Here is a 13,447-nt window from a genome sequence, read left to right as displayed (position 1 = left end):
GGACTTTGTAACGACGTTTTAAGTGCCTTTTATGGGTCTTGGGAGTGTAAATGTACTGAATGCCAATGGAGGCCTATCTGAAGCCTTTCTCAGCATCAGCTTTACACTAAAATATCTTCATTTGTGTTCCGAATATGAACGGAGGTCTTACGGGTGTCGAACGACATGAGGGTGAGGAATTAATGACAGAATTTTCATTTTTGGGTGAACTAACCCTTTAAATGTATTTATTTAGCATTACAGGCACCTTTAAATTGAGCAACAGTAAGTAAGGCATGAGTTAAACCCTTCTATATAACAGAACACACTGAAACAACAAATCACAATGGACCTTACGTCATGAAAAAGCAATGTTTGACCCTCATTATTCAAACCTGACAGAACACAATAGGATCCGAAAGAGCACAGCATCCCACTGTCTGAAGAACAGAACCGGGCCCATAGCCCATCACAATATCTGCAATTCAAAACCATCAGGCAAAACCCACCAAAGACGTGTCGTTTCGCTGTCATTATGCAAACAGTCCCGGCAGATTTGCATAAGCTGGGAAAAAAAATTATGTACAATTTTGCTCATTTTAACAGCTCTTCACATTTAAGGTGAAGGACACCAGCGCTGGAGTGTCTCCTTTTGAACACATCCTGCATGAAACGTGCCACGTTATACAACACAAACAATGGACTAGAAGCAAAACAATATTTTACACAACCCTATTAGTAGAGCGGCCAAAAATATCATTACAATAAAATGATTCGCTTACACTTTATTTTAAGATTACAGTGTAATTATGCATTTAACTACTAGTAATAATAATTAACTACTACATTTAATTGCATGTTATTATGCAACATTTAGAGTTATTACAAGGTAACCAAAATATCACCAATTATTCAACATTAGCATTTATCACTTCAAAATATTCATTTGGGAAGGAAATCATTTCAGATGTTTGTTAGATCTCAAGAATTAAAGTAAATATTACTTGTTTGTGTACATGTAAACACCACAGATAAAACCTACCAATGTTTTATTATTTAATTTAAATACATCATAAAACTGGTGTCTATTAATTAAATGAATTCATAAAACTGACAATTTAATCAATATTTCAAAATGTAATCAAATGAAAATATAATATCAGAACATTGCATTATTTTATTTTTTTCTCATTAGGTGCTGCAAAACATGTATACTGAAGCTTGTATATTGTCAAATATCTTGAGTGTGTGATTATATATATACACTGCTGTAGTTCATACTTCGGCAGATCTTTATTATTCAGAATTTATTATTATTAGGCCATTTTATTATTTTTTTATTTTTTTAGGAATATATTTTGCTGTAGTTCACACTTCGGCAGATGAAAAAGTCCTTAAAATAAATTACTATTATTATTATTATTATTATTATTATAATAAAGAACATTACCAAAAAAAAAAAAAAAAAAAAATATATATATATATATATATATATATATATATTTTTTTTTTTTTTTTTTTTTTTGTATTGTTTTAAGAAATATTATTAGGCCATTTAATTTTAAGGAATATATTTTGCTGTAGTTCCCAGTTTAATTATAATTTATTAATAATATATATTTTGCAGTAGTTCATACTTCGGCAGATCTTTATTATTCAGAATTTATTATTAATAGGCTATTTTATTATATTTTTTTAGGAATATATTTAGCTGTAGTTCACACTTCGGCAGATGAAAAAGTCCTTAAAATAAAATATTACAATTATTATTATTGTTGTTGTTATAAAGAACATAAAATATATATATATATTTTTTTTTGTATTGTTTTAAGAAATATTATTAGGCCATTTAATTTTAAGGAATATATTTTGCTGTAGTTCCCAGTTTAATTATAATTTATTAATAATATATATTTTACAGTAGTTCATACTTCGGCAGATCTTTATTATTCAGAATTTATTATTATTAGGCTATTTTATTATTTTGATTTTTTTAGGAATATATTTTGCTGTAGTTCACACTTCGGCAGATGAAAAAGTCCTTAAAATAAATGTTGTTATAAAGAACATAAAAAAAAAATATATATATTTTTTTGTATTGTTTTAAGAAATATTATTAGGCCATTTAATTTTAAGGAATATATTTTGCTGTAGTTCCCAGTTTAATTATAATTTATTAATAATATATATTTTGCAGTAGTTCATACTTCGGCAAATCTTTATTCAGAATTTATTATTATTAGGCTATTTTATTACTTTAGGAATATATTTTGCAGAAGTTCACACTTCAGAGTCATTAAAATAAAACATAAAAATCAATGTAATGTTTTAAAATATTTGTATTAAAAGGCTATTTTATTGTATTCTTTTAGGAATAGATTTAGCTGTAGTTGATGAAAAAGTCCTTAAAATAAAATATTACAATTATTATTGTTGTTATAAAATAAATAAGTCCTTGTGTCTCTTTCCCCTGTCACTGTGCCGCTCCGGTGCTGTTGAAGCAGCATAAAAACATTCCAGAAGTCCTTCTGTTTATCCGCCATGTTCCAGTGACCTCAAAATCCCACTTCCTTTGACAAACAACAAGCGGCAGCTATCTAGGAAAACACTTGCTCACTTGCACAGCGGGCCCAATCGCAGACAAACCCTCCGCTCACCTTCAGAAGACAGAGAGTCCTCGTGTGAGCATCTGCTGTCTTTCAGAAGGAGGAGAGCAGACGTCTGTCTCCTGTAAAAGCCCAGCCTTTGAGCGTATGACAGGGAATCGGCCAGCACAGTTCCTGCCCGTAAACCCTGCGGATTAAAGTGTGTTTTCAGTGCCAACCGGGTCAAAGCGCTCAATAACACACAACAGTGGAAACAGGATGGCACACTCACACACAAAACACCCTTCACTAGCCGAATGGGAGACGGCCCAGAGAAAAGATGAAAAGGAAGTCTTGTGATGATGGATCATCTGTGCTAAATAAAGTTCAGAGCTTCCTCTGTCTTATCGTGTTGACAAAAGTGCAATACTAGAATCAGTCCAGAACACAGACGAGCCTTCGACAAACATAACACATGATCCTAAAGTCCTAACCTCACTTACTACAGAATAAGGCACGTATTCAATCAACTGAATCCAGAGATGCACACCGCATTGATATATAATATAAATATTCATTCAAGTCTCATTTCAAGCTACTTTAGACAAACCATACACTACAATTTAAACTTTTTTTTTTAAAGAAACTACACACAAAAAAATGCGTGGTTTCAAAAATTTCTGCTTTGAAATGTTAAAAATCACAGCTTCATCAGAATGATATGAAACTTGGTGACTTTTCTAGCATTAGGTATGCAAACACACACCAAAATTGGGGTCATGAAAAAAATTGGGGTCATCGTAAAAAAAAAAGTAGCGTTCATTGTCTTCGGTCAAAAATGACCGACCATAGGAAATGAATGGGAAATCGGCAAATTCTCTGAATATTTACGTGTGCAATCCACAAATCGGCCACAATGCTGAAAAAAAGTACACAGCAGTAAAGGGGTGACACACTAAAACATCAAGAGTGTGATATTGACACATCCACTCACACACACACACACACACACACACACATATATGAAAAACTGAACCTATGAACCACATTTTTTTTAAATCCCAGCTTCATCAGAATGATATGAAACTTGGTGACTTTTCTAGCATTAGGTGTGTAAACACACACAAAACTTGAGGGCATGATTCGAGCATGCTAAGGGGTCGTAAAAAAAAAATACTCCCACTTGTGCTCTTCGGTCAAAAACGACAACATAGGACATGAATGGGAAATCTGCAAAAACACAAATTCACAGAAAAAAAATTCTATATTTCTAACAAACAAAAAAAAAATCTCTAAAACTATATAATAAATAGTCTGAGATTTTTTTATATATATATATTCAAATCCATCAACAAAAAAATAAATCATTAAATGTGTTCAAAAGAGAACTAGGGAATTCTCAAGCCTCTCCATTGAGACTCTAGTGATTACACACATGCTTGCAGGATTTCTTAAATAATTCCAAAAGAGGCGCTAATATGCCTTCAAAAAAATTATTGTGAAGGCCTAGTCTCTATTTTAACCTGAAATACTGCAATAATTATTTATATTTTGTTTAAATTACAATTTTTTTTTAAATAATTTTCAATGGCAAAAATAGACCATAATTATTGCATAAATATTAAAAAATACCATCAAATCATCTCAAAATACAAAATTAAAAAGAAAAAATATTATTGAAGAAAAATAAATTACAATGTTTTACTGAGGTGGAGGAAGTTTAATTTTTAGGTGTGCGGGAAGACAACCAATGCAACCCCTAAAGGAAGAGCAGCAGAGGGTTAAAGAATGACTTCAGTGCCGTTCTGTTCTTTTCTCAAAGAAAAGCTCAACTCCCAAATCTTCCAGAGTCACGGCCAAAGCCGATTCGAAAGACGCTGTTCGCCAGCTTCTTTGTTTGGTCCGGATTTTCAGACTTTTCAGTTTGGTCCGAATCAAAATTACAGATGTGAAACCTTCCCCGTACCACAGTCCGGATCAAACTGATGAAATTTGGTCTGACGAAAAGAGGGAGTCTCGGGCTGCGTCCCAATTCGCCTACTTATACTACGTCCTAAAAGTATGTACTCTTTTTGTGAAGAAAAAGTACATACGTTTGAGTGTGTAGCAGAAGAGTATGCAAGCTTTGGGACTACTTCGTCACTCTTACGTGCGTCCCGTCACCGTTTAAACTGCCCTGTCAATCATCGTCACAGTTCAAATCCCCCACTTTCAATTTAATTTCCTACCGTATCGGAGAGAAATGTAGTCGCTCGTTGATCTGCCTTTCGTGGGTCTTTAATGCAGAGACTCCTCTCATGTGTTTGCAAAGTTAATGGCCAAACGTATCATTACAAAAGTTCTCAATGCTGCTGAAGGAGAAATATAATGTGGATAATATTGAATAAATATCTTTTCGTCCGGTTAAATACTGATAATTGCTCACTCAAACCACTTTATCTAATCCTCTCCACTTAACCGTCAGACTCGCGTAACCGCCATGTTTGTAGTTTTTTTAAACACTTTAGCCGCGTTTGTAGTTCTAATCGAATCCTCGTCCATTTCGCAATGGGTTGTGGGCAATATCAGCCGTTAGAGTAGCATCGATCTGCACTTCGGATTCTGACCGGAAATAGTAAACCATCCGGGAATCTTTGGAATACTCTTTTCAACATACTAAGATTTGGGACATACTAATTATTTTTTCGAATACTATTTAGTACGGATAGTATGCAAATTGGGACGCAGCATCGGTCCGGATCAAACTGAACAAAGGTTTGGTTCGTTTCTACTGTGAAAGCATTTTCTGTTTGGTTCGTACTTTCAGACCATTTACAGGAAGTTCCTGTTTATGTTTAAATATTATAATGTTATTTTTAAATTTCATCTAGGCTACATTGATTATGAAAAGATGCACAGTCAGAAGACAGAAGGTCAGAAATTATTTTGAACGAAATTGTATGATTTTGCTTAGAAAGCCTTTCTTTAATGTGAATTTCTTTTTGTATAAATTGTATCTTAATTTTAATCAACGTTTAATCCGATAATTGCCTGGATTTAATAAATAAGAAGCAAATAGTCTATAGCAGACAATAATCGCGGGAGCGATCACATGCTTGCACATGAACTGGAGCGTCTCAAATAAACCCAAACTCAGCAGATACTCGTCTCACACACATGAGAAATGTGAATATAAAGCTTGAAATCAAGCTTCAAAGCTTGAAGAAAATAGTCCAGCAATGCGCACCGTTCAATAGTGGCAACGATTTGCTTCCGTTCATTCATTCTTGTCAAAGACGCTCGTCCGTTTACAAACCAATCAATGTCCAGATGCCGCCCACATAGATGATGACGACAGGACGCAAGTGTGTCATGTTCAGTTCTTTAGTGCGCTCACATAATTGCAATGTGAAACCAAACAAAAACTAACCGAATGTATAAAATGTATCAAAACATGAACTTCGGTTCGGACCTTGGTGCGGACTTTCAGCTGTGAAAACGCCCTAAAAGTAGCACGCGGAGCCGGCGCAACTCTGCCGTTATTATGTTAAGTCCGGCCACCGACTCTATACTAGGGATGCGTGGTATACCGTTACTGGGAAAACACCGGTATAGATTTTATTTCAAATGGTACGATTTCATGATTTTGCTCATTTCCGTATATGGAGACGGAGAGTTGCAGACGTTGATTAAATTAGATTTGCTGCCACTAGGGTGCGTCTAGACTTATAGGCTAGACAAACCCAGCTGTTGGGTTAAAAAAATTATTTAAAAAAATGTAACCCAACGGCTGGGTTTGTCCATATTTGACCCAAATTTGGGTTGAAACAACAGCATTTTTAGAGTGTAATATTTTTTTTTATTCAGCAAGGATGCTAGCCTAGAAATCCAAACGCACCCTAGCGGCAGCAAATCTAATTTATTCGGTTATTCGACCTCCATTGGTAAACAAAGCGGACGAGACATCTAGCCTTTATGATGTATATCTATGGTCTAGCAACTCTCCGTTGGCTTGCAAGCTGGAAAAACCAAACTCTGGTCAGGCCAATCACATCGTGTGTAATATAACAATGATGGCAGAGTTTGTACTTGTAAACAAAGAAGCTGGCGAACAGCGTCTTTCGAATCGGCTTTGGCCGCGACTCTGGAAGTCTTGGAGTTGAGCTTTTCTTTGAGAAAAAAAAAACGGAAGTCATTCTTACGAAAGGAACATGTGTTCGGAGTTTTGCAACTAGGGCTGTCAAAAGATTAATCGCGATTAATCGCATCCAAAATAAAAGTTTGTGTTGACATAATATATGTGTGTGTACTCTGTTAATTATTATTTATATTTAAATACACACACATTCATGTATATATTTAAGAAATATTTGCATGTATATACATTTATATAATCTATATATAAATATAAATGTTTTATATATAAAAATAATATTTTTTTCTTAAATATATACATGCTTGTGTGTGTATTTATATATAAATAATAATTAACAGAGTACACACATATATATTATGTAAACACAAACTTTTATTTTGGATGCGATTAATCGCGATTAATCTTTTGACAGCCCTATTTTCAACATTGATAATAATCAGAAATGTTTCTTGAGCATCAAATTAGAATGATTTCTGAAGGATCATGTGACCCTGAAGACTGGAGGAATGATGATAAACTCAGCTTTGATCACAGGATATAAAATTACACTTTACTATATATTCACATAGAAAACAGCCATTTTAAATTTTTATAATATTTCACTATTTTTACTGTATTTTTGATTTGCTTTGTTGAGCAGAAGAGACTTCCTACCAAAATCTTACCAACCCCACACTTTTGAATGGACGAGTATTAGACGCCATATTTTCTGACTAGGGTCCTGCTATATTAAATCAAACGGCTGCTGTTATATTTCAGGGCTGTGTAGAAACGGAAGAAGTGGCGATCACACCGCGGACAGCTGTCGTCCATGATCCACGCCGCACAGTTCCTGACGGGCAAAACAACCATACACCAATAATAAAACCCCAAACACAACTGTCCACCGCAGCGCTGCTTCCGGCTCACAGGACACAGATCGTCCTTCACATCTGTTACTAATGAAGCGCAGGAATGTTCCCCTCCGCACAGAAAGGAGGATCATTATCAGTCCACAGACACAGAGGATGGCTTTCGTCAGAGGAAGATCAGGACGTCACTTAACGCAGATGAGCCTTCAGATACCTGACAGAAGAGGCAAAATTCAGCTAATTTGGGAAACTCAAGAAAAGTGGCAAACCGGCAGCACACGTTCAGCTGAATTCCAGACAGGTTTTGATCTCTGGTCTATGGAAGCTAGTTTCCGCCACAGATTAAAACTTTTTAAAATGATAATTTGTGACTTCCTCTCACGGTGCGTTCACACCGCCGCCGGCGAGAGCGTCAAACTTCGCTCTGGCCGCTCTGCCATCGATGCTGTAGAAAGATTCGTGGACGCGCTGCCGCTCTGACGTAGATCGAATGCTTGGTCTTTTTTGAAACGGCATTTAAAGGGGCTGCAAAGCAAACACTCATGTTGATCTGCGTTTGTGCAGACTAACCACAGGTAGGGTATAACCGAATAATATAACCTCATGAAATCATTTAAATGTGAAAGTTTAAAAAAAGCAGATCGATGGAAAGAACTTAACAATTATAGTTACATGTTTGCTAACGAAATAAACCAATTAAAAGCCATTTGTGTGGTGGATAAATAATGTTGCACGTCTTCTTATCAAACCCGCCGCACCAGCAGTGATCAACCTCCTCTATTTTGCTTGGGAACTAATGTGGTCGGAACCGAAGTTTACAGCACTGCGTTCTCTAGAATCATCTCAAGCGGAGCACTTCTACATTCCCATTGGTTGCCGCCGGCTGCCGCCGAACCGCGTCATAGCTCATTACCATAAAGTTGACCTGACTTCAACTCTCCTTGACGCCCAAATCGTCCAAGACGCGCCGCGCCACTCTCGCCGGAGCTCGCCGCCGGGCTCCCATTGAGAATTAATGACTTCCGGCCACTTTGACGCTCTCGCCGGCGGCGGTGTGAACGCACAGTCACAATTCTGACTTTTTTCCACCGCAATTGCGATATATTCTGAAGTATTCTGTTCTGAGAAAAAAAAAACAGAACTGCGAGATATAAACTCAGAAATAAGAGTTATAGTCAAACTCAGAATTAGGGATGGGCATTTTTGTCAATTTCTCATTTCGATCATCGATAGGTCTCAAAAACGAGTGCTCGAGTACTCGGGGGCGGGGCATGTGCAGGGGGCGGGGCATGTCCGTAATTGAGATAATGAAAATACTGTTATGAAAATGGTTGTTGACATACAAACGTGACATGAAAACAGGTATATGAAAACATGAACATATAAAACAAAAAATAACTGCTAGATTATGATGCATAAATGTCTTTGAAAAAGAAACATCTTTATACGTCTCAAATAACCAAGTCAATAATATCGAGCATTGCATTTGAGCTGAAACAGTGAAATAACACCACCCTGCAGAGCTTGCTAGCTGGTTAATAAACTCAACCAAACGCACCCTATATCAGATTAATATTAACCTATTACAACTTAAATCAACACAAAAGGACGTGAATGCGCACGTGAACTTCAGCGCGCTAGATTTTACAAGCTGGTTTGAAACGGAACATTTTGAATGCGCTCTTCCTTTAACAACGCTGATACACGGACAACGAAAGCACACAGAAACATTTTATTAAAAACGTGTTCTCATTATAATGCTATGACAGATTGACTCTGCACATCATGCACTTAATTTTATTATTCATGATCGCAGTGTTTACAGACATCACTGCGCGTTTTCGAACTCATAACGAAAAACAGCTTCGAATAAACTAGGTCTACTGTTAAAAAATACGAGAACAGTATAGCACTGCTGCATTACTAATATCAATGATTCTGAGAAAGAAATAGCCTATCTGAAAAGAATATGACCGTCTCTAAACCATATTATAATGACGAGCATTAATGCATTTGAGCTGAAACTGAAGAGAATGAACAACAGCCGGTATAACGGCAGCGCTTTGCTAGCTTATTAAGCTCAAGCAAACGCGTTTTATATTAGATTAATCAGATATAGAAAACATAAGTAATCTTACAATGTGCATCTGCAGAAAAGGACGCGAATGCGCAGATGAACTTGACGCGCTTGTTTGAGTGTTCTAGCTAGTTTCTCTGTGGATTACAGCTGATACGCGGGGAACTAAGCACAGATCATTTACAGCATCATCGTGTTCTCATTATAATGCTATGTAGGCTATGACAGATTGGCGCTGCACATCTTGCAATAACCATTTAATGATCAGTGATTCCAGACATCACTGCAGTGCGCGCCTCGGTTTCACTTTATTTCGCCGCGGTCTGGAGGCTGTATAACGCAAACCAATCAGACCTCAGGTACCGCGCAAAATGACGCAATAACCAATAAAAAAAGAGACAATTTTTTTAAAAAGTCAGGGCGATCATCGTTCTCATGATCGATGATCGCGGTCACGTTCGAGTACTCGATTACTCGACCACTGTTGCCCATCCCTACTCAGAATCACATGATAAAAACTCATAATTCAGACTTCTCACATAGGGTTGGGTACCGAACTCTGTACTTTTAAGGGCACCGACCGAATTACGTCGGTACTGATTCACGTTAAATCAATCGGTACCAAATTTCGGTACCTGAGAATGCATATTGTGATATAAATAGACTAGTGTCTGTGAATATTAAACCGCAAAAAGACTATTTAAATACTAGTCCTGCGTGTCTCTGTGCAAATGAATGCATAGACGCGCGGTTTACAGTCTATGGGTTTACCTCACACACACTCTCACTCAGAATCACGTGTGACGGTCGCATGTTTCCATCTCTGCCTCTCATATGAGGACATGAACATCATCTCCAGAGCCACTGAGTCACTTCATGAGCATTTTACCGTTTCATTTGAGAAAAACGACCGTCATATCATAAACACACAGAAACTCAAATTCACGGCAACCCGTCAAAATAAAAGTTTGGCTAACTTGACAAATAAATTACTGTTGTACAGTAGAATTTAGATACGTCTCAATGTAATAATAATACTAACACTAATGTAATAATAATAATACTTTTTTTTTATATAAATTACAATTTTTCTTCATGTTTTAATTTTAACCATATAAAGCCAAGTTGTGCAGCACTTTGACAAAAAAAGTTGAATTAAATTAAAATATACATTAAAAAGAATGTCTTATATCTTCATTTGATTACCAGAAAATGCATAACACATCATTTGTAACACAATCTTTTCATAGAAATGAAATTAAAAAGAAAAAATAATAATATGGTTGTTCTTATGAATTAAATTAAGTAGCCTAATATTTACTAGTAAATATTACAGTAATCAAACATCACAGACAATGGCACAGAGACCAGGGCAGCTCTGGCATAATGTCAATAACACTTTTAAAAATTACTTACAGGTTCTTTACAGTTATTTATGTAAACATCCCAAAAGTACCGAAAAAGGTACCGTTGGTACCGATACCGGTTAAAATGTGAACGGTACCCAACCCTATTCTCACACAATTGTGACTTTACAATTGCGACTTTTAACTCACAATTCAGACTTTTTTTCTAAGAACTGCGAGATTTAAAGCTGCAGTATGTAACTTTTGGTGCTCTAGCGGTTAATAAACAGAACTGCATGCATCTTGCAGAAGAACATTGCAGCCGGAACTACTTCTCTCTGTTTATGTCTATGGCGAGTCACGCGGGAACTGTGTTCCTCCGCAGCGGTGCGACCCATACCAGATTAAAATGGTGTACCGTAGTAATTCAGGATAAGACAAAAACACGGTTTGGAAAATGGATTCATGATGCACTCGCTCATTGTATCAATTTTGTTAATTTTAAACACACCAAAAAAAGTTACAGACTACAGCTTTAAAACTCGAATTTTTTTTATTAGGAGAATTACGAGTTATAGTTAAAATCACATGATAGAAAACAGAGCCCGACCGATTTATCGGCCGATATGAGCCGGTCACATATAATCGGCATTGGCGTATATGTGGCCGATATGCCTCACAGCACGCGAATATTCACACAAAATTATGTCATAATGTCGGTCTTGTCGAGTATCATCGTAAACATAGTCGGTTATGTCTTAAGTGAACAAAAACATGAAATTTGCCAGTGGCCGCCAGCGTTTTTAGTCATTTTCACAAGTTGCATGGCCCACAGAATATATCAAAATGCAATATAAACAGACCCTGTTTTATTCTAGCTGCATGCATTCTTTTTTTTTTGTTTTTTTTTTGTTACTTCATCGGTACTCTTGAAAGCCTTCAAGCAATCCCCACTGTATGGGGAAGGGTTATGTACAAGAGTGTATATATATATATATATATATCTCATGGAAGGCCAATTGGGGCAAGTCTGGGGCAGATATTAATGGACAAAAGAAAACTGGGGGTAACAAATAAGGATTGGAGCCTAAAATATAAATTTCATGAAAATAGCAACATTGAGAAAAATCACAACTAACTTGCATACAGATGGGATTCTGTAGAGCGATGATCAACACCCCAAAGCTTCACAGTCCTTGAGCTCGTCCTGGGTCCACATTTCATTAAATACCTTCAGGCAGTTTTGATGTATATGCTGTTTAATGTTGAGGATAGTGTTATTTTTCATATGCATCTGCTTATATGAGATCGCTGGTGTCTGCGTCTTCTTCGCCTGTGTTTTGATCAGATTCTGTACTTGTGTAGGAGGTGTAATAGCGCCCCCTAGCGTATAACAGTGAAAACGGAGAAAAATCTCAATGGCAGGGAAGCGTTTTCTCATAAAAGATAAGATGACTTGAAGGTTAATCTATATTTATACAGTGAAGATTATGATATTTGACATTTGATTACTATTTCTGTACCTGAAAATATAGTTTATTTCTAGTTTAGTTCTAAAATCTAGTTACATTAAAAAAAACCTGAAAATAACTTTCATTTGTATGTTTGTTCTGTTGTATTTATGTATGTATATATAGTAACAGTCAAAAGTTTGAACAATAGGAAAGTGTGTCCAGACTTCAGGCTGGTACTGTACTATAACTTACACAAAGAATATCGGCCGATATGTCAATATCTGACTTTTTATGTCTTAATATCGATATCAGCCCCCAAAACCAATATCGGTCGGGCTCTAAAATAAAACCTCACAATTGTGATTTATATCTTGCAATTTTGACTTTTTCCTCAAAACTGCGAGTTTATATTTCTCAATTCTGACTTTTTTCTCAGAATTGCAAAATTAAGTCGAAATGCAATCACTTTTAAATGTTTAATTCTGTGGTGGAAACAAGCTTCCATTGTTGTCCGATCAGAGCAACAAGAATTATTAAAATATTAACTTATAATCTTAGGTCCAAAGGGTTTGTCTGACAAAAAATAAATAAATTAAAAAGTTGATTTAGCATATTAAAATTAAAATCACTAGTGATATTCAAAATAACATGTAATATCAGCAACAATTGAATGACTAGGTCAAGCATTTTAACTATTAATAATATAATATATTTTTCCCAGTTATACTTAATATATATCGGTCAGTGAAGCACCTCAATAACATCACTGGCCGAAATACAAAGTGAAATGCACCGATTGCAACTTTCTTGGCCGATTGTGTGACCTGATAATCATTTTTATTTAGGGCTTCTTAATGCAAACTCGACTAGTCTGTCTTAAGAAGCCCTAAATAATTATGTTAATGTATTAATTTTAGTTTGAAGTGAATTAACTCAGAGACGCAACTTCATGGGACAGGGTTTTACTAAAATAAAATGCAATATTAATGCAATAAATTCCCCTCTCTTTGATCGTTACGT

At 35.8% G+C, this 13,447-nt stretch overlaps 2 protein-coding genes across 4 annotated transcripts in view; one reads left to right on the top strand and one right to left on the bottom strand.

Annotated features, from left to right (window-relative positions):
- The window catches only part of ss18l2 (ss18, like 2), a 692,656-nt gene that overhangs the window by 51,987 nt on the left and 627,222 nt on the right, over positions 1-13,447 (top strand). The gene's annotated exons all lie outside the window — the stretch shown is intronic.
- garre1 (granule associated Rac and RHOG effector 1) overlaps positions 1-13,447 on the bottom strand; it is an 82,937-nt gene that overhangs the window by 46,664 nt on the left and 22,826 nt on the right. The window lies entirely within an intron of this gene.

This window comes from Gobio gobio, assembly GCF_949357685.1.
Source record: "Gobio gobio genome assembly, chromosome: 9".
Classification (NCBI taxonomy): Eukaryota; Metazoa; Chordata; class Actinopteri; order Cypriniformes; family Gobionidae; genus Gobio; species Gobio gobio.
Note: the sequence above shows the minus strand (reverse complement) of the source record. Positions and strands in the feature narration are given on the sequence as shown.